General features: G+C 41.6%; 1 protein-coding gene across 19 annotated transcripts in view; it reads right to left on the minus strand.

Annotated features, from left to right (window-relative positions):
- The window catches only part of FGGY (FGGY carbohydrate kinase domain containing), a 309,381-nt gene that overhangs the window by 185,211 nt on the left and 105,976 nt on the right, over positions 1–18,194 (minus strand). For 12 of the 19 annotated variants that reach the window (XM_071810159.1, XM_071810153.1, XM_071810158.1 and 9 more), the window contains one exon: positions 16,556–16,654. The exons of the other annotated variants lie outside the window; for them this stretch is intronic. The gene's annotated coding sequence lies outside the window, so the exon portion shown is untranslated. The remainder of the gene's footprint in view (positions 1–16,555; positions 16,655–18,194) is intronic. 19 annotated transcript variants of the gene reach the window in all.

Genomic DNA, 18,194 nt, shown 5'->3' on the forward strand with positions numbered 1-18,194 from the left:
CCAGGAGGCAAGAAAGGTAGTTTGGGGAGACAAAAATATTTGCTTTGCTGACCTCTGTGTTTGGCCTCTAACTTGGTTTGATTTGTATTCAGGGCCATGCATGTACTCTCAGGGAACACACACAACTGGGGCCAATGGTATGAGATTGGAGTACAAAAAGAAGCTCTACGTAGGCTCTGACATTTAGCAAGCCAAGAGGTTTGAAAATGGAGCCAAGTCAATTGCCTGGCTTGGCTGTATGAACCAAAATACAAGCCTCGCCACTGGAATTGATTATATACACATGAAAAGAAAATACATAAAATGATACATAAGGTTCTTGTAACCTCCAGGAGCTGATGCCAGAATATGCTCCTTGGCTTGTTCCTTCCCTGGCTCAACACCACAACTGAGCACAGAGCTCAGCCGGCTCAGGGCTTCATCAGATTAACTCTTGAGCTCAGGTCACAGCACCCCTTTTCACGTGCTCTAACATCTAAGGTTTCCCTCAAGCCCCCAGGGAAAGTAGTAGCTGACTATATGAATGCAGGATTTATAGCCCTTAAAGCTGGTGCAAAAGGTGCTATAGCTGCCCACAAGAGAAAAGTAAATGGAATTAAATGAGATTAGGAATCTGTGCAACAGAGTAGCCAGGAGACTGTTTATGCTAAATGCAAAATATATCATGAGCTGGCCTCACATAAAGTGTATTTTTCCTCTCCTACAGAACCCATTTATCTCTCAACACAAATTGGGGTCCTTGGCTATGCATTTCTTAATTTCATCACACTTAATATTTTAGTTAGGAAGCTTAACCCATACAGACTACTACATTGATTTAAACAACAAAAACCAGCAGGCACTCAAATGTTATACTTCTAGGAAGAATATGAGCTATTAATACTATTCTTTCCAATGCAAATATATGTGCCTTTCTGTAGTGTCTCAGTAATCTCCAGAAATATACTTTTTTCTCAGTCAGAAGTATTTGATACGATTATTTGATATGATTAACTACCGAGGCAACACATAACACTTTCAGGAAGGGCTCAAAAGCAGACATTATTATTCTACCAAATTTCACTGCAATAACAGGGAGACTCAACGTTCCCTGGAAATGAGCAGAGCTAACAAGATGTTAAGCCTTTTCCAGTAACCCTTGTGCCAGGTGCTATTGGAAGCGAAGCGATCAGTAAAGAGATCCTCTGAAAAAACCCAGCCTTTATCCAAAGACCTTAAAAGCAGAGTTACCTCAACTACGTTTACTTGTGGACAAGCACCCTTCCTTCCTGAAACAACAAACCCAAGGGCTTGACGCAAATCTGGAGAACAGAGAGAAGCAAAGGGTAACATTGCGAGAACCAGTAATTAGTATGTTACCTGTTGGATAGGTTTTTAATCCCTGGGTTCTCAGCAGCAGTCTTGGCCTTATTGTCTCTCTAGCAGGAGTGATAATATACTACAGGGTCATATTGGCCATTACAAGCCTGCAAAACTCAGCCCACAGTTTGCTCTCTGCAATAGACGAGCCCAACTATTCAGGCTCATTGTATCTTCTTCTAAGGAACATGCTGTTCTTACGCCAGATGTTCTTGTGACAGCCCTTCCTCTCTGAGACTCCTCTGAACACAATTAATGAGTTACAAGAAGCTTAGATCTCTCACCATACTCTTCTCAGCCTACAACGTATGTATGACCAGAGAGAAGTTGCAAACAAAAGGCAAAGCAAAGCACATCCCACCTCACCAGCTACAAGATGGGACAAGCCACAGAAAGTGGCTTAATTGCTGCCAGCTGTGGGCCAAGTAGATTTTAGAGGGTCTGGGACTGCAGGTACCTTATCTAAGTGTACCTGTAGACCATGTTCTGCAATGAAAGACTCAGTGGTTTATAAAACTGGCTTTGAGAGGAACCTGCTCAAGTGTTACAATGCTACTGGATCCCTGGTGCTCCATCTAACCCCTTCGTTCATGTCATTTGTGTTGTTCCTTCCACGTTTAGGATGAATCACTGTGTTCTCAGGAAAGTACTGAGATTGGCTCATCAGCTATGCACAAACTCACAGGCCACCACTGAAGTTACAACTAATTGATGCTGCAGTTTGCTTCCCCAGGTCTACTTACATGGGCAAAGAAATAGAAAACTTTTCTTATGTTTAATGGACTCTGTCTTTAGATTGTAGCTTCTTCCAGGAGAGGAAAGCCACTTCACCTGCTTCAATGGTTTCTCTAACACTCTCCACACACATCCATTGCTCCAAGTCTAAAGTAATTTACTACTATTGCTGTTACTCTTTTATCTGTTTCTCTTTAGATTTCAGAAACTCCTGTAATCTGCTAACAGAAATTAGGAGGAGTTCCATAGTGCATTCAAACTCTCCCATTTAATTTGAAGTTCAGTCTTTTCCAATTCAAAGACATTTCATTTGAAAGTGGTTTTGCCTTACAATAAACAGATAATAAACAGATTCTTGGTTTCCTACAATAAAAAAGTCTATAAACTTCAAACTTTTAAAAGAGCACATGGGACTGTTCTTTAATTTTACTCTTTGGCTGTGGAATCAATACTCATTAGAAGTGAAAAATTGAGATCTGATTGCTATTTGTGCTTTTGAAGTTTGAAGGAAAAATGTGCAAATGTGCTTTCACTTTCTGTTTTTAGACCTTTTTACTTCCCATTGCCATGTGGCACCAAAATGCAAAGTTTGAATTTCCTAGAGTGCAAAGAAGCAACTACCTACATGGATTTCCCTTCAGAAAATTTCTTTACAACAGTGCTACTTTTAAAGATGTAAAATACTTTCAATAGTTTAGAGGCTATGAATTTTGGCTAGTGAGGCATAGAAAGGGTAGTAAAATGGACCAACTCTTTCCTTGCTATGAATCATCCTGATGTGCTGATGATCCAAATATGTAATTCCTTTCCTGTTTGCTGTATTTTTCTGCAGAAGTATAATATATATTAATTAAAAAACATATAGTTGAGTTAAAGACATAAACGGAGGCTGGATTCATAACAGCTAGCATGAGATAGCCAATAACCCAACCTGATGGAAAGGGAGAAGGCAAGAAACAACAAAAGTTTCCATCTCCTCATTTTACTGTTGGAATTGGAAATATGACATAGTGTATAAGGCCATATTTTCAAAGGTGCTAAGCTTCTGTGCATCCTGTTGTTGTGCTATAGTAACAAGTACTCCAAATGTCTGAAAAACAGGATTTTGTTTGAAGATAGGCAAGGGGTAGCAGAACCAGGATGCACATTTTGGGGCTGAGCAGCTGTCTGGATTGGGCTGTAGCTGTAACCGCATCCAGAAGGATCTCCCTGCTGCACCCCAGGCCCAGAGGCAGCTGCTGCCCTGCCCAAGCAGGACCCACCCTTGCTCCCGCCGCCCTTTGCCAAGTTTGAAATGTCGAGCTGTCTGCTCACAGAAAAGCAAATTACAGCCTCGGAGCCCATGTGCAAATCAACAGCACATGTACAAGTTTTCTCCACATGTCCCCCACCACTTTCATTCGGTTTGGCTGGAGAGTTCAGAATGTCCCCTGCTTGAAAGGGTGTTTGGGAACTCTGCTTTCTCCTGCAGCTCAGAAAAAAAACAAACAAACAACACTTCAATTACTGTTTCATTAAAGCTGTTATTTCAAAACTTGTTTTCATTCCTAAACAGAACCATAATGATCCAGCCAACGCTCTCAATGCAAACACACTTAACACAAAATGGTTTTTAGAACAAACCATACGTTTCAAGACATCGTGCTAATACACATCACTGCTAAAGCAAATATTTTTCCATAGGTTTTGAATCTGTGCTATCAGGGTTGCAATGAATTTTGGTTTCCCCCACATTAAAAATAGAAAGGCATGATGTGTCCAGTGAATTATTTCCCTTGGATCAAATGAATCCAGCTCATCCTGATTGCCAACCTCAATTCTAAACATTTCTTTAAGAAACTGAAAAATATATAAATATGAACAATCACTTGAAATAAAAACATGCAGCATACATTCTGAAAATATTGACATGACATGATTGACGTTATCAAACGATCTCTTTGCCTTGAGATACCTAAGTGAAATTAAATTATTTCTGACAAGTTCCTGAATAAATTTATAGTTCAAACGAAACCACCTTTTCAAAGAAAACATTTCAGAGAAAAATCTGTGTCTAACCCATTTAGTGCCGAGTCCCTCCGTGACTCATTAATAGAGGGGAGCTGCTTGCTGGGCTCTAACTTTCATTCTGAATTTGCCTATTTTTAGTGCCCTGTGTCAGAACTCAGTGGCAAATTGGGGATTTTTCTTTCTTTTTTTGTTTTGTTTTGTTTCAATATGAGTCATTCGTGCTGTACATCGATGTTACTGCTGTTTGTAAACAGTGGATCATGAGTTGTTCCTAAAAAACAGAACAGGTTTTACCAGAAGAGTGCCCAGCTATTGCCTTTCCATAAGTTTTTCTTTCTCCCCTCCCGTGTGCATTTAGCTACATGCCCAATTCCACTTATCCTTGTAAATGTAAGAGCAGAATAAATGTAGGAACCACAGCACTTTCAGCTGCCCCACCTCATTCTCACACCAGAGGTTTCTGAACTGCTCCTTACAGTCAGCTACTACAGATATGCATGCACAGCAAACCACCGCTGCCTCCGAGGCATGTCTTGTCTCCAAGCTTATTTGCAGCATTTTTCTTAGGACAAGTGGTGTGGGGTCGATTCTGAGGCTCTTGGGTTTTTTTGTAAAAGGGGTGTGCTAAAATCAGGAAAAATTCAAAATGGTGTGTGATCAATAGAAACAAAAATGAAAAGCCAAATTATTTTCACACAGATGGATGTAAATATCATAGATGCATTTCAACTTACAGACTTTCTGAGCTTTCCTTTCATTATTTGTCTTTCCTGCCAAGACAAAAGGCTGGTAAAAAAATGATGGAAGAGGCCTTGTAATGGTTCCGCTAAGTCTCTAGCAGCCACACTGTGTGCAGAGCATCTCTCGTGCTGTATCAGCATTTCTGCTTCCATGCTAAAAACTGGAAGCGAAAAGTCATCTTGTCAGAATAACCCAGAATCAAGAAGTACGGAGCCAGGCTGCAAAACTAGGAAAAGATCAGAGGGAAGTAGGTGACCAAAAAGGAGGAATAAAATGGTTTCTAAATAATGCTTGTATTTGCTGAACTTGTAGCAGTTACCAATTAACCAGACTAATAAAAGGAAATCTGCATTTTAGGCCTATTTCTTTTGGCGATGCAGGGAAACGTCTGTTTGAGTCATTTTTACCTGTCACTCTTCCTCTCCCTAAAGGTATCCATACCCATCTCATAAGAATTCTGTGAAATTCAACTGGTAAATGTTTGTCATATAAAGGAGTGAGCTGAAGAAATGCAAGATTATTTCATGAAGGTTTTTCAATAGCAAGGGTTTTGATCTTCACAACATTATCCAGAAATAAGACAGATATTTCTGTTCGGCTGAACCCAGCTGGTTGTGTGGAAAACATTTCAAAATCTGCCACAATTTTTTTTCTTGATGTCTGTTAATTTAGTTAAAACAAATCAATTAAATGTCCTAACTACAACTGAAATATATAATTATATTGTGTACTCAGTTCAGTGCATACTAATGAAGCAATCACCACCTTCTTATTAGTCACTCTTGTTTCTAAACTTGAAACTTGAGCACGACAGGCAGAAAAATATACAGGATTATTATATAGTCTTTTTTTCTTATAGTAAAAGATCAAGAGGAATTATCATCTGCTAATGTGGATGAGCTGACTTATAAATTAGAGATTTTTCTTAGCATATTTATTAATATTTTGCCAAAAGTTTTTAGTAAATCGGCATAAATTCAAAAAGACAATACACAGCTCTTTTAAAATTACTTTGCTATAATGTCTACCTCCAGGTAGGCTCCTAAACAGGTAATGCTTGGTTTTAAAAAATTGCAAACATAGTCTGCTGCTGTGTGTTGACATCTACCGGAGCTGAGAGTGCTCAAACTACTGATCCTCATCCCTGCTACCATTTTATAGGTAAATCTTCCCTCAGCTTGACATACCTAGTCCACATGAAAGCTCCAGATCTGCCTATCTGGAGGAAGAACAGTTCAAAACAAAATTTGCGTAATTTACTACAAAAAAAAAAAAAAAAACTGGTGAAACATTTTGCCAAAGGATTCTCATCTTAATGCCACCATAGCTTTGTGTCCTTTCCTGGTAACGACCAGAGCCCAACATGCCAGTGCCATTAGGAGAGATGGGTGCACACAGCTGTGGTCTATGGTCTCCTTCTCTCCAGCCAGACAGGGGTTGGAGATGGGGCAGCATCCCCTCCACCTGTGTCACACAGCTACAGACCAGCTCTCCCTGTCATAGAACACAGAACAGAGCACCAGAAAATCATTTTGGTTGGAAGAGACCCTCAGGATCATCGACTCCAGCCATAACCTAACTCTAGCACTAAACCCTAAGAACCTCATTTATGTGTCTTTTAAAACCCTCAGGGATGGTGACTCCACCACTGCCCTGGGCAGCCTGTTTCAGGGCTTCACAACTCTTTCTGTGAACAAAGTTTCCCTGATATCCAATCTGAACCTCTCCTGGCACAACTTGAGGCCATTTCCTCTTGTCCTGTCACTTGCTACTTGGGAGAAGAGACCAACACCCTCCACGCTACAACCTCCTTTCAAGTAGTTGTAGACAACGAGAAGGTCTCCCCTCAGCCTCCTGTTCTCCAGGCTGAAGAACCCTAGTTCCTTCAGATGCTCCTCATACAACTTGTTCTCCAGCCACCGTGGTTATTGCTGTGCCTGGTACATCAGGCTGGATGGCACCAAGAACAGCGAGGACACAGCAAGGAGCTGGGGGAGACACCCAGCAGCTGAGAAGAGCAGAAGGAACAAGAGGCGTCTACAGCTCAGGCACGGTGACACAAAACACAGAAGCCTTAATTCACTGCTACCTTGAACCCTGTACAGCCATGCGTCTGTAGGATACCAGCTCACACAGTGAAAGGTCGTCTTCTGAATTTGTGACAGCATACCACGCAATGGAGACATGGTTTCTCAGCATAACAGCAACACGTGATAGATTGATAATAATTTTGACAAGGTACCATTCAGACCCACTTGCATCACCAGTGTGTCACAGAGGATTTGCCCAGCAGCCTGAGAACCTGAGACACCCCAAAAAAATACTTGTGCAAGGCTCAATATTGTTTGTACCAGGAATGAGCAACTCTGAACTCTTTACACCTTGGATGTTGTCGTGTGTTTTGCGACTACTCAAATACTTCAGCCCAAATCTAATTTAGATGAAAAGTAATTTGGTGAGTGTGCTTTGCCTGCCTAAACAGAAATATTATAGCAGCTACTTAAATGGTAATTGATAAACGCATAAAATTACTACCATTCAAACTGCAAATCAGTTAGCAAAATTCAATGAAAGTTTAAACATTTCATTGCATTAATGATATAAATGCATAAATTTATGGAGAATAGCATCCAGGCATTTGGCAGCCTTCCACTGTATTTACTTAAAGGTGATAATGCATTTAAGAAGCACTTGAAGCAGAATATGTATTAAGCACTAGTAAACTTGCATAGATTTATTAGCACAAGCTTTTAGACTGTCTCTGCCCTGAAGCAAACTCATTTTTATTTCTGGAAATTAAAAAAAAAGAGAGCAATACATCATTTTAAGACACATCAGAGAGGTTGGTATGGTAGCTATCTTAAAATACTGTATTTTTCATGACAAGTGCAGTTTTGTAGCCTTTAGCTTGTATGTACTGACTGATAGGACTGCATAAGAAATGTTGATAATATCCACAGGATGCTTTATTTACACGTTAGTGTAAAAACGGTAATTTGGAAAATTCTCTAGCATCTCCAGAGATTAATGATCTGACACCTCTAGCACCTTAAAGTGCCCCAATTTTTCAGACAGTGCTGAAATCCTGTCCATCTAGAAAAAAAATCAGATGTCTTTAATGCTGCTGCTACCCAGGCGTTTTAAATGCTTTTGGGGAACTTCAGCTGACAAACATTATTAATTCTCACAACAGGTGCGAGCAAAAACAGCAAGAAAATATTTGCAGATGTTCAATGGTATTTGCAAAAGTCTTCTATTAGCATTTGCAGGATAGAGTGCATGCAAAAACAAATATCCCAATACTAAATACACATCTCAGGATAAACGCACAAGGTGGATATGTATGTATGGATCAGTAGAAGATCTTGAAAAGTAAGGGGGAGGCAGAGCTTAGGATTTCTCTCAGAGTTGGAATAAAATGACGTGATTTAGATTGTCAGTCCAGCTACTATGGGAATTGTGTGTGTCGTGTGTAATGAGCTTGTGATGGACTCCCATCTCTTAATTTCAGGAACAGTGTAGTGAAAAATATTTGCGGCTGAATAATTAAATTAAACCCACACACTGTGAAGAGTTGACACACTCTGTTCCCGTATGTCAAGGCTCCTAAATACACCTGGACCTTTAACAGAAAGGTCAGCATCTTCACTTTTGTGTAGAGGACATAGATGAAGGGTGGCATCTCCTGTCACCCAGCAATAGTGCAAGTCACAAGCATTCATGCTCCATGTTTCCTCCATCAAGGCTCTTTCTAAAGGCCACCATATCTTCCTAATTGGTGTTCTTATCACTGTAAGAAACAACATAAATTAGCCAAAATTTGCTACATGACCCTTCCTACTTCTCATCAAGGTCAGAGATGCTGGCACTCTATGACTTGTGTCCTGAGGCCCACACAACTGTTACAGTAGAAGCAAAACAGAATTTATTTCAAGTGCCCTCATAAGAAATCTTTCATCATCCGACCAGATCTTTTCACTTTTTCACATACCCTCCCCCCCTCAGTGAACCCAGGCCCTGGTGTACTGGCATTGCTCTGTCTGTAAAGGAGTGACACAAAAATTTCAGCACGTCTTCCCTCTCTCTCCTCTCTCATCAGCTGAGTTCCCCACCGTCTCCTGCCTCGTACAGTCAGCAACGCGGAGGACGTGTGTAAATACGGCCCTTCTGATCTGCTGCAGATACAAACGCCCTGCACTTGCATTTTTGTGTCTGTACTTACAGGGTAGGTACTGTTCTCCTGGCTGGTACAGGTTCTGAACGGGTGAGCTGGAATGAGTAGATGACAGAGATTTCTCTACATTTCAATACTTTTCTGGCCAAAATCCTCTCTAGGATTCAACTCAGGAAGATCTTTAAATACAACTGAGAGCAGAATTTGGCTCAGGGAGTGTTTCCCTGTTTTACTCCCTACAGCTTTTCATTACCATCTTCTAAATCTGTAACGGAATCAGGAGTGTTTTGACAGTGCTCTGTATTCGAGCGTTGCTAATAAGTAGCTCCATTAAAAATAGTAAACATAAATCATTTATTCATTTTATGCATTTCTAAGTCCACTTGAGAATATTTTTGGCTGAGCTAAGTCACAAGTAAGGGTGTTAATTATTATCTTACTACAGCAATCAGTTAATAAGGCAGTTATGAGAGAAGTTTGTTAGGAGGTTCTGGGGTGCCCGGAGGCTACTGAAGTCATTGTCTGGGGAAGAACACCAGCGCCAGAGCTTGCAGGAGTCTGATGGCACCAACCCAAAGGCCTTGAGGCCTCTGGCTGCCGGTTAGCTGAGAGGAGAGAGCAGACATCAGGTCTGAGCTGGGGAACTGTAAACAAGTGAGCAGGTAGGAACTCCCGGCCCAGCGGAGAAGTGTCTGGGGCCCCCTTGGAGGAGCCTGGCAGGGCCCAGTCTATGGGGAGAAGGGTGGGAGATGGAGGGGGAAGGGGGTGTATTTGGTTTCTTTCTGCTTCCCCAAAATGGCAGCAGCCTTTTCTGGGCTCTGCTGTCCCCTCGGGCTGAGGAACAGGGTTCTGCACCTCTGCAGCTGTGAGTCTCTCATTGCTCCCTTTCCCGGGTCTCAATTCCCTCTGTGGGCAAGTCAAGGCAGCATCTTACACTGCTGAGCACCTGGATGCAGCTCTGCTCTCCCTGCTAGCCCCATGACCTGGTGTGAGGACCCCAAACGCTTTCAGTCCAAGCCTGACAGTATTCAAGAAGAGACTGGACAACACTCTCAGACTCATGGTGTGAACTGTGGGGTTGTCCTGTGTAGGGACAGGAGTTGGACTCAATGGTCCTTGTGGGTCCCTTCCAACTGAGGACATTCTATGATTCAGTCTCCTCCCAGAGGGAATAGCTCCTTATTCACTCTCCTGCTGCACCAGCAATGGATGGACATCCAGACCGGTGTAGTAATGACCAAAAGCCATTGACCCTCTGACCAAGGCCAGGTGGCCTTTGCTTCTACCATATTTCCAGAGAGGTCAACACCACAAAAACCACTCTTGTAACTGGTACCTTCAATCCGGAGGCCAAGGGCAGAATAAGTTTTAAGATTAAATGCTAAATCTATGGTTCAAGCAGCACATAGGGGCATCTTGATCTTCTTATTCTTGATTTCTGCCTGTTTGGTGCTCAGCAACTGCTTTTTCCACTCCCCATTGCAGCAGCAGGGGTGACAAGAGCTAAACACCTCCATTATTGACTTGCAGAAGGAAGGTTAACCCAGTCTCCTGAATCTGAAGGAAAAACCACAGCTGTCTGCCCTCAGCCCAGGGTGTGTCAAGGAACCTGTCTACAAGGGAAGTGTTTCTGGTTGTGAATTATATGCTACGAAATCCCTGTGGCCCTATTAGAGATGCACTTCAAGGTGCTCCAGGGATAGCCTCTACTAGAAGCTAAATTCTCCCTGTGGGACGGAAGAAGTATTACAGTAGTTGCTGCACAAGGGAGGGGAAGAAGCCACTTTCTGATGTACTTCAAAGCCAAATAACCTGACTCCTTCCATCCAACATCAATAGGGGATGATCTTATGTAACTTCAACACACTTAAACTGATTTGCAGCACAGAAATCCTTTAAAAAATGTGGGCCCTTTTACTTGTCCTCCCTAATCCAGCCAGCCATCAAAATATAGGAGAGATATCCCATTTAATTCACACATGGGAGACCCTATTTTCTTGAGAAAAAACAGTCCAAGACTATATTCCAGATCTATCCTAGAGTTTAGTAGATAGTACCCGAGCAGAGGACTGTTCCTTGTCAGTGAGGGAAATACTGTCATTCACATTTTGCAGACCACAGATTGAGAAAGAACAGGGTTGAATAGCTAATCCAAGGACACAGGAAAATCTGTAGTCAGGCTGAAAAGTGAACTGAGATCTCCTGACTTCATCCAGTGGGATTGTTGTTGGGCAGACTATTTTTTCCTCTCAGGAGATATAGTAAAGCTTTCAAATAATCTAGCACGAATGGCCCAGAGCTGACACTGTCTCAGGGAGCTCCTCCTCCACTGGAAGAACATAGATGGAAAATAAATATTAGATACGTCCAATTCATTACTTAATAATCCATTAGGTTTTATGCTGGAATAGTTTGCTCAGAAGTACGACACGATTTCTATTTGAATGAGGATGGCAGGACTGGAGCCTTGATATCTGATCTCACTGCTGGAATTCATCCAGCAGGAAGAGAGCTCTGTCTGCATTTATTGCAATTTTTTACTAATCCTTTGATTCTTCTAACCTGTCTCTGTGTGGATTGTTAACCTTTGGTGCAGAGGTTGTGCTCCTCTTCACACCTCTTCAGCACCTAGGACACTGAGACCTGATTTCGGATGAGAGCTGCTCTAAAACAAATATAACAACAACAAGAAGAAGAAAACCAGTACATTTCATTGGCTCCATCCTTGGACAACCATTACCCTGACAGAGCTCCAGCATCACGCTGCCTAGAGAAATTCCTCCTTAATATAGACAGTGAGACAGCTTCAAACCATTATACCTTACAAGACGACTTCAGTTTTAAAGAGATTAAGGTGATTCCTTCCCCTAAATTCAGTGGGTACCCCAACTATGCCTCACTGAGAAAACTTCATCTGACAACAGTCATAAATTACAACCAGGATAAAATGTTTCATTAAAATACAGATAAGGGAACTTAGGAAACATGTTCTTTGTATGGATAAAACCAATTTTGCTTCAAAAGCAAATACTTAGCTATTTTTCAGGTCAGTAAGTTGAAGCCTGGGTGTTATAAATCCATCATCAGTGTTTTCTTACAGCTATAGTAGCTGACACATCTGAATCACAGGGAGCTAAAAGCATGCCAGAAGAAATGAACACCATCAAAACACATCAGAAGGAGACATATAGCAATCGCTTCTCTAATGTACCTGACTGCTGACGGAACAATATTCGCTTGCTTTCTCTGAGAGTGGCCATGCATAAAAACGAGTTCATAATGAACAAACGTCTGTTCATAAAGGAACTGATTCAAGTGTATCAATTAAAAATTAGCCCTAGTATCACTAGAGGGATGGTTTTAAGCATAATTAATGCAAAAAGCTTAATAGCATTCTTCTTGAGGTTCATTCAAGTATCTCTGATGATGGTGCATATGCACCACTCCCCACTTCCAGGGCAGTGTAAATGACTCCCTCTTGCACTGATCCATTTAAGTAATTGTAAAATCTTGATTATATCTATGTCGGATGAGTTTAGTTCAGAACAGAACTGCCCAGAAAATCGTTCCTCCACCCCCCCATAAAACATTACTATTTCATTAAAAAAAGATGTTAATGATTATGCAAACAATTGTGGATAAAATCGACTCCAAGCTGTTGTGTTTTCTGTTGAAAAATGCATGTGAAAAAGGAGCTTCTTCCTCAAAAAGTTCAAAGGTCATGTTTATGTCTAGATTCAAGTAAACAAATTTGTTGGTAGCATTTTGATGAAGAACACTGTTTGCCCTAGGTGATAATACAGATAAATTCACAACCAAAATGAGGTTATAACTTTAATTTGTGAAGGAAGAAAGCCCTAGAGATTACTACCGTAGTATCATTAAGTGTAGTACGCTTCTGCAAAAATATATGTTAGGGACAAGAGTTTCCAATGTGTCTAGTAAGACAAAATACCCTAACATAGAGGTACCAAGATCTTTTGGGTTTGAAAGTGGTTCTGTCTCATACACCCATCATGTTTGGTACTTTTGTCCCTTTCTGCTCTGTGGCGTGAAGGTCGTTCTGACATGTTGCCGTCTGCAGTGGCCGCGTGTGATCTCACGACAGAAAGGGCGCTCGAGGGCCTCCAGAAAGAGGACAGCTTGGGGTCATCAGAATAATTTATCACAATAACTCACTGCCCAAGTTAGAGAAGACCCCAGGAAAAAGCATGGCAAAGCCTAAGCTGGGGTTAGGAGAATCACTCTGGCACACGGTATTTCAGATATCTCTTGCCTCTGTCCCGAAGAACCAATTTTTCTCATTTTTTCCAGAATTTGTGATACCAATATGTAAATAACTGAAGTCAGAAGAAGTTGCATCAATGAGTTCTGTAAGAAACACTAAAATTCAGTATTTCTTTTCATTGGTTTATATAATTTGGACAGAACTGTGGAATTCAGGGCTTAAAAATCAAGGTTTTACAACAAGTTTGAAAGCATTTATAATACAAAAAAAAACATGAGGACATTCTGCCACTCTAAATGTGTTTGTATTTCAGGTATATGATACCACCACAGTCTCAAAAACAAATATCTGAATTTTTTTTTTTTAAAGATATTTGTGGCTTAATGTTAACCGATGATGTGTAAAGAAATCTGGAATGGTATTAATCATTTAAACTACTCATGGATTTAAATACAAATGTACTGATAGATGAATACACATGTACTGGTCACATTAACCTGCCTTCACCAAAAAAAGTATTTCATGTGATACAATAAAATGTTACAAAAATGAGTCACTACCTTTCAAATCCAAACCAAGACCTTTAAAAAAATGAAATGATGGAAGATCTTTAAAAGCTATGTTTCCACATTTTTTTAATACCATGAGTCCATTTTTAAGGCTTGATTTCTTCGAATATTTAGAAATCTCTTCCCACAGCCATTCAAAGGACTATTGAAAAGTCAGTGCCTGATTACTCAGTTCTTCGTGACTTGGGACCTTGAAGCCCTGTGCAGCATCAGCGACTGTCACAGCAGAAAATACCAGTGCAAATTCACAATGCTGTTGCTCGGTACACTGGAATAAAACCAGTCTTCAGTGGAAGAGGACAAGGCTTGAGGCTCTGTTCTTCACTTCTTAGTCTACCTGAAACAGGAGGAGCAGGAGGGATCCAGAGGCATCTTCAGGCTTTCAATATTGTCACTGGTGGCTGCATGAGCTTAAACAGCTGTAATTTATTTCATTCTCATAGCAGGAATAGGAAGCAGTGCTCTGCTTTGTAGCCACAGCTCCCATTTCACGTGTTCCACCCAATGCCATTATTTAAAGACTGGCTTGTGCAACTTCTCTGTTTATTACTGGTTTGTTTTTCCTTTTGTTGCACACATCAAGCTGACAGCTAAACATGTGTAGCTACAATATGAAATCATGCTCAACAAGAAAAAAACTAATTAAGATGTTATACTTTTGGCCCATGCCCTGAATACTGACAGAATGCACAACAACTGCCCTACCCAGGGAATGAGAAGGATAAAAACAGTGGAACTGCAGGATACAGGCACTTGTGCAGCCCATGGCAGCCAGGGCCCAGGCTGCAGAAGCAGCTGTAGAAGACACGTTCATGCAGATGATAACAAATGGTAAGAGAACGATGAATCTGGGGAACAGACAGACCTTTAGCAACCAAAGGGACCTTGTTAATACTTCCGAGCGTGCCTTTTGCTTAATCCTGGCATGACTTGTAACGGGCCAAGAGACACAAGTGCCCTTCTATCCCATTTTTTGCAAGAGAGTCTTCTTGGCATGGTCAGAGCCACCACCACAATCTCTCTTCCCAAAATGCCATCTGCACACGACAGGGAGAACAGAACCACACCACTTCTCATACAGTTTTTTTAACAAAGCAATTCTAAAAGCACAGTGAAAATTCTGCTGTGAGACTGCTTACATTCAGCTGGTCATACACTGACCCTTCCTTTGGACTTCTCTGTCGCAAAGTTTAGGCTTTTGTACACTAAAGGTGAAGCCAGTTTCCTTCATATCCACGGTGGTTGATAGGAGGCCTGTATCACAGTCAGCAGGACTGAATGGTGTCTTTCTGCAACTTTCCAGCACTCCCCAGGAAGGTGTCTCAGCTGAAGGACTTGGAACCCACCACATTATTGCGAGAGGATTACGTTATTCCTGACGCAGTCTGAATAAAAATCATTCTGTATTGTAATATGAACACAGCATAGCCTTTTTGCACAGCAAAAGCCTCCAGTCACAACAGCAGCAAGAATTAAAACCACACTTACAAGATGTCCAGATACAGTATAAGTTGTATCATTTTTCTGCAGACATATGTTTTGTATGATTTGGTTCATTTATTTCCTCTTTGTTTTCGAAAGCTAACACATGGCCCTGAACAAAAATTACACTTAATGTTTTATTTGTTCAACACAGTAAAAATCACAGCACTTGTTTTAGGGAGTTTTACATAATAATGTGCTGGTATGTATGACTTTTATGTAATTTAATTTCAGTAAACTAGCCTGAAATAATTTAGAAAGTCTACAGAGATTTTGTGAATTCAGTGTTAGGTACTTGCATTTTATACATCTACTCATGTCAGACTTGAAATTCAATGTGAGTGTGGGAGTCAGTTACTTCCCTGTCCCTACACGGAGATAAAACCCACAACATGCGACAGGATAAATTCTTCCATCTTATCCAGGACTAGAAGGGAGGGCTGCTAAACTCTGATGCTCAACTATTCAAATGGAGGACTACTGGGGTAAAAAAGAGATGTTTACCATTCAGGAAAACCATTTTTCAAGTGGAGACTTTGAAGAGGTGGGAACTGATTGTCTAGTGGAAGGCTGGGATTGCCTGATAGCACTGATGGCCAGACCGGACAAAGGAGATATGTGACAAAGGAGATGAGAGATCATGATCCCTCACTGATTAGTCTGGGAAAAAAACAACAAAATGTCAGCAAGATGGACTCTGGAAACTGGGGGAGAAGCTGTGAGCTCAGGGAAACCTAGGCATCTCAAAGATGCTGACCAAGACCCACAATACACCGCAGAGCAGTGGGGAAACATGCAGGTTTCCTCATTTATTGTTTTGTCCAGGTCTGCTAACATTTTTTGACAAACCTAAAGGATCTCTTCTGAACAGGCCCCCCTCCTGCTGAAAAAAGCTGTACCTCTGGAAAAGGATGTGCTTGAACAGGGGGAAATGAAAGGATTAAAACAGGCTTTGAGGCTGAGGTTCTGGTTTTGCAGAAGGGTAGCGTATGTGGCTGGCATTCATGAAAACCAGGGAAAATGCTGGTGTGGCTGCATAGTGAGGAGACTCTAGAAGAGAGATGGCCCTGAGTGATAGGGCCAAATACACGAGTCAAGGTGGGGTTGAACTAAGCGAGCTTCCCCAGGCAGTGAATCATAAGTGAGACAGAAGGGAATCAGAAATGATGAAAAAAATCACCATGGGCACCCAAGGTGGCAGGAGGCTACACAGCTCTGAAACCCCCAGTGTGTCTAACTGCAGCAGTAAGTACTCACACGACATTAGGAAGTTGGTGTTAGAACACTTCTGAAAACAAGAGCTGAGTCTTTCTGAAATTGTTTCCCCAGAACCGACCATTTCTCCTGAGGAAGTCCCTGGAAAACAAACAAGCCATCAGATTTGTAACACTCAAAACTGCATTTCTTGTCCTCCTCCTCCTCTGTCTGCTTTCCTTCCTCTATTTTTGCCTCTTCTGCTTTCGTATGGACAGTGATTTTGACATCAGAGGAGAACCTGGTTGCAACAGAGCGAAGCGTGACGAGCAGAGAAAGAGGAAAGAGGGAGGGCAGCACGCAGACGCCAACGAGCTTATCACGTACTCGGCACTTCTCGTCAGCCGTGACTGCACGCTGCGCTCGTCATTTTGATGGGACTGACACAAAGAACTGTATTCCTTCATTCTTGCTTCAGCTGAAACTACACTGCAGTTCCAAAGGTTCAGAAATGCTCGGCGTGCATGTTTTAAATTACAGCTAATTCATTTTGATACGCCTTTTTCTTGGATCTGTAGACAAAATTATTGCAGCGGGGCTTGAAAAAAATCCAAGGCAGGTTTCCCTGGGAGATGCACATCAAGCTATGCCTGAGTCTCTGGAGTGTTGCAATACAGCTTGTAGCAACCAGGAAGAAATCAGTTCTCCTTTCCATGGCAAGGGTTTGAAAAAAAACAAACCAAGTTCTTGTATCTTAAGTAAAAGAGCTTCAGCACATTGGTTAAGAGACTTCCTCTGTATTTTTGAGGACTGAACAACATGAGGACCACAGCTCCAAAAACGTCAAGATTAAGCCTATTGTCCAAATTATTATTATTATTATTATACTTATATTTCTATTAAGGTTTCAAGGTATCATAGCACTAATTTGGCAGAGAGATGTGGGGGGGATGGGGAGAGAAGAGTAATGAAATTACAGTCCTTTATTGTACAAATGGAACTTGAGACTTTTTTTAGGATGTTATCTATCAGCCTGTCTGGCAAATGTCTGTCTGCTAATAATGTATCCATCTGCTGAAACAAGCCTAAATAATGCAACATTATATCAATAATTAATAGGCACATAGGTCAACAAGTTCAAGATTGTTAGAGGCAAATGAGATCTGAAGGAAATGGTTGGTTTCAGGCAGCTGCCAGGCTCCACATGGCAAGCGCAGATTTGCAAGCAAAATGAAGGCAAGAGGGTTAGCACCAAAATGCCAGAGCATAGCACACGGGGACACGGTTCTCCACACTTACATCTGCCTGGCCTTTGCTTACTCACGGAGAACAGGAACCTGCCAGGGTGGCACTTCCCAGGGAACAGAGGATCGCTCTGTTTGAGGAAGAGGGGCAGAACCTGCCCTTTGATTCATACCTGCACTGGAATGTCCAGAAATGCCACATTCACCACCAAAAGGAGGAGGCAGCTCTGGATGTTGCTGTTCCCACCATTGGATGTACACATCTGGCACGCAAGATCATTCTTTTTTCCTCTAAATAAAAGGGAGGCTTTCTCTCACCTGCCTGTACCAGTCTGACAATGAGGTGCCAGAGACCAGCTGAGGCTTTCCCTGTAGTCAAACATACATATTGAGGTGACAACCCACATCACCACAAGGAAGGGTCTCCAAGAGGGATGGGAGAAGCACCCTCTGAAGAT

Source organism: Patagioenas fasciata, chromosome 6, assembly GCF_037038585.1.
Source record: "Patagioenas fasciata isolate bPatFas1 chromosome 6, bPatFas1.hap1, whole genome shotgun sequence".
In the NCBI taxonomy this organism is placed as follows: Eukaryota; Metazoa; Chordata; class Aves; order Columbiformes; family Columbidae; genus Patagioenas; species Patagioenas fasciata.